This window comes from Arachis hypogaea, chromosome 7, assembly GCF_003086295.3.
Source record: "Arachis hypogaea cultivar Tifrunner chromosome 7, arahy.Tifrunner.gnm2.J5K5, whole genome shotgun sequence".
Classification (NCBI taxonomy): Eukaryota; Viridiplantae; Streptophyta; class Magnoliopsida; order Fabales; family Fabaceae; genus Arachis; species Arachis hypogaea.
In genome coordinates this window covers 48347293-48351346 of record NC_092042.1, presented here as the reverse complement: position 1 = coordinate 48351346, position 4054 = coordinate 48347293, and the positions used below count along the sequence as shown (strand labels likewise).

The following is a 4054-nucleotide window of genomic DNA, read 5'->3' as shown; positions in this document are numbered from 1 at the left end:
TTTCCATAGGGTTCTCCCATGTAATTCACCTCTTCCATTGAAGGGTTCTCAGGATCATAAGCTTCTTCCTCAGATGAAGCTTCCTTAGTACTGCTTGGTGCATTTTGCATTCCAGACAGACTTTGAGAAATCATATTGACTTGTTGAGTCAATATTTTATTCTGAGCCAGTATGGCATTCAGAGTGTCAATCTCAAGAACTCCTTTCTTCTGACTAGTCCCATTGTTCACAGGATTCCTTTCAGAAGTGTACATGAATTGGTTATTTGCAACCATTTCAATCAGCTCTTGAGCTTCTGTAGGCGTCTTCTTCAGATGAAGAGATCCTCCAGCAGAGCTATCCAAAGACATCTTGGACAGTTCAGAGAGACCATCATAGAAAATACCTATGATGCTCCAGTCAGAAAGCATATCAGTGGGACACTTTCTGATTAATTGTTTGTATCTTTCCCAAGCTTCATAGAGGGATTCTCCTTCCTTCTGTCTGAAGGTTTGGACTTCCACTCTAAGCTTACTCAATTTTTGAGGTGGAAAGAACTTTGCCAAGAAGGCATTGACTAGCTTTTCCCAAGAGTTCAGGCTTTCTTTAGGTTGTGAGTCCAACCATATCCTAGCTCTGTCTCTTACAGTAAAAGGGAATAGCATAAGTCTGTAGACCTCAGGGTCAACCCCATTAGTCTTAACAGTGTCACACATTTGCAAGAACTCAGTTAAGAACTGATGAGGATCTTCCAATGGAAGTCCATGGAACTTGCAATTCTGTTGCATTAGAGAAACTAATTGAGGCTTAAGCTCAAAGTTGTTTGCTCCAATGGCAGGGATAGAGATGCTTCTCCCATAGAAATCAGGAGTAGGTGCAGTAAAGTCACCCAGCACCTTCCTTGCATTGTTGGCATTGTTGTTGTTTTCGGCTGCCATGTGTTCTTCTTCTTTGAAGAATTCGGTTAGGTCCTCTACAGAGAGTTGTGCCTTAGCTTCTCTTAGCTTTCGCTTCAAGGTCCTTTCAGGTTCAGGGTCAGCCTCAACAAGAATGCTTTTGTCCTTGCTCCTGCTCATAAGAGAAAGAAGAGAACAAGCAAATGTGGAATCCTCTATGTCACAGTATAGAGATTCCTTGAGGTGTCAGAGGAGAAGAAAAATAGAAGGCAGAAGTAGAAAATTCGAACTTATCAAGAGAGATGGAGTTCGAATTTTGCATTAAGGAATAGTGTTAGTCCATAAATAGAAAGATGTGAGAAGAGGGGAAGCAATTTTCGAAAATTAAGTAAAAAAAATTTTGAAATTTTAAAAGACACTAATTGATTTTCGAAAATGAAAGTGGGAAAGAAGTAAAGTGATTTTTGAAAAAGATTTTGAAATTAGAAATTAAAAAGATATGATTGAAAACTATTTTGAAAAAGATGTGGTTAAGAAGATATGTTTGGTTTTTAAAAGAGATGTGATTGAGAAGATATGATTTGAAAAACATTTTAAAAAAGATTTGATTTTGAAAATTAATGACTTGACTATCAAGAAAAGATATGATTCAAACATTAAACCTTTCTCAATAGAAAAGGCAACATACTTGAAATGTTGAATCAAATCATTAATTGATAGCAAGTATCATTGAAAAGGGAAAGAAATTGATTTTGAAAACATTTGATTGAAAAGATTTGATTTGAAAAAGATTTGATTTTGAAAAATTTTGAAAACTTGAAAAAAATTGAATTGAAAAACAAAATCTTCCCTCTTGTGCCATCCTGGCGTTAAACGCCCAGAATGGTGCACATTCTGGCGTTTAACGCCCAAACTACTACCCTTTTGGGCGTTAAACGCCCAGCCAGGCACCCTGGCTGGCGTTTAAACGCCAATTTGCCTTCCTCACTGGGCGTTTTGAACGCCCAGCTTTTTCTGTGTAATTCCTCTGCTGTATGTTCTGAATCTTCAATTCTCTGTATTATTGACTTGAAAAGACACAAATCAAAAATATTTTTGGATTTTTAATAATAAGGAATAATCAAAATGCAACTAAAATCAAATAACAATGCATGCAAGACACCAAACTTAGCAGTTTGTATACTACTGACACTAACAAAATGAGAATGCATATGATAAACAACAAAACACTCAAGTCAAGAGAATTCAAAGATCAGAGTAATGAAATCATCAAGAACATCTTGAAGATCACTTAAGACACATGAATGAATGCAAGAAGAACATAAACAAGCAATTGACACCAAATTTAAAATGAGACTCTAGACTCAAACAAGAAATATTTTTGGATTTTATGATTTTGTAAAAAATTTTTGTGCTTTTTTCGAAAATTAAGTGAAAAAAGAAAATAAAGGTATCAAAATTCTTAATGAGAATTCCAGGAATCATGCAATGTTAGTCTAAAGCTTCAGTCTAAAGAAATTAGACAAGGCTGAACAAGCTTCAGCAGGACATTGCATTCAAGAGCTAAATTGATGAAGATCAATCAGCTTTGGTGATGATAAGAACATCACCTTGAAACACTAGAATTCATTCTTAAGAACTCTGAAGAAAAATACCTAATCTAAGCAACAAGATGAACCGTCAGTTGTCCAAACTCAACAATCCCCGGCAACGGCGCCAAAAACTTGGTGCACGAAATTGTGATCAATACTTTTCACAACTCAAATAATCCCCGGTGATGAAACCAAAAACTTGGTGTTCAATACCATGGCATAAACACAACTTCGCACAACTAACCAGCAAGTGTACTGGGTCGTCCAAGTAATAAACCTTACGCGAGTAAGGGTCGATCCCACAGAGATTGTTGGTATGAAGCAAGCTATGGTCACCTTGTAAATCTTAGTCAGGCAGACTCAAATGGATATGAATGATGATATACGAATAAAACATAAAGATAAAGATAGAGATACTTATGTAATTCATTGGTGGGAATTTCAGATAAGCGTATGAAGATGCTTATCCCTTCCGTCTCTCTGCTTTCCTACTGTCTTCATCCAATCCTTCTTACTCCTTTCCATGGCAAGCTTATGCAAGGGTTTCACCGTTGTCAGTGGCTACCTCCCATCCTCTCAGTGGAAATGTTCAACGCACCCTGTCACGGCACGGCTATCCATCTGTCGGTTCTCGATCAGGCCAGAATAGAATCCAGTGATTCTTTTGCGTCTGTCACTAACGCCCCGCCCTCAGGAGTTTGAAGCACGTCACAGTCATTCAGTCATTGAATCCTACTCAGAATACCACAGACAAGGTTAGACCTTCCGGATTCTCTTGAATGCCGCCATCAGTTCTAGCCTATACCACGAAGACTTTGATCTCACGGAATGGCTGGCTCGGTTGTCAGGCGAGCACTCGGTTGTCAGGCGATCAACCATGCGTCGTGTATCAGTAATCCAAGAGATATTCACCCAATCGAAGGTAGAACGGAGGTGGTTGTCAGTCACACGTTCATAGGTGAGAATGATGATGAGTGTCACGGATCATCACATTCATCAAGTTGAAGAACAAGTGATATCTTAGAACAAGAACAAGCGGAATTGAATAGAAGAACAATAGTAATTGCATTAATACTCGAGGTACAGCAGAGCTCCACACCTTAATCTATGGTGTGTAGAAACTCCACCGTTGAAAATACATAAGAACAAGGTCTAGGCATGGCCGAATGGCCAGCCTCCCAATGATCTAAGATAGCATCAGAACAAAGATAGCTACCAAGATATCTCCATACAATCGTAAAAGGTCCTACTTATAGAGAATTAGTAGCCTAGGGTGTACAGAGATGAGTAAATGACATAAAAATCCACTTCTGGGCCCACTTGGTGTGTGCTTGGGCTGAGCATTGAAGCATTTTCGTGTAGAGACTCTTCTTGGAGTTAAACGCCAGCTTTTATGCCAGTTTGGGCGTTTAACTCCCATTTTGGTGCCAGTTCCGGCGTTTAACGCTGGAAATCTTGAGGGTGACTTTGAACGCCGGTTTGGGCCATCAAATCTTGGGTAAAGTATGGACTATCATATATTGCTGGAAAGCCCAGGATGTCTACTTTCCAACTCCATTAAGAGCGCGCCAATTGAGCTTCTGTAGC

The 4054-nt window shown here is 38.9% G+C and overlaps 1 non-coding gene across 1 annotated transcript; it reads left to right on the top strand.

Moving 5' to 3' along the window:
• Nucleotides 1-404: 404 nt before the first annotated feature.
• LOC112704223 (small nucleolar RNA R71) lies at nt 405-512 on the top strand. Its single transcript, XR_003154859.1, has one exon. It is a non-coding gene; the product is annotated as a small nucleolar RNA R71 (small nucleolar RNA).
• The last annotated feature ends 3542 nt before the right edge of the window (nt 513-4054 follow it).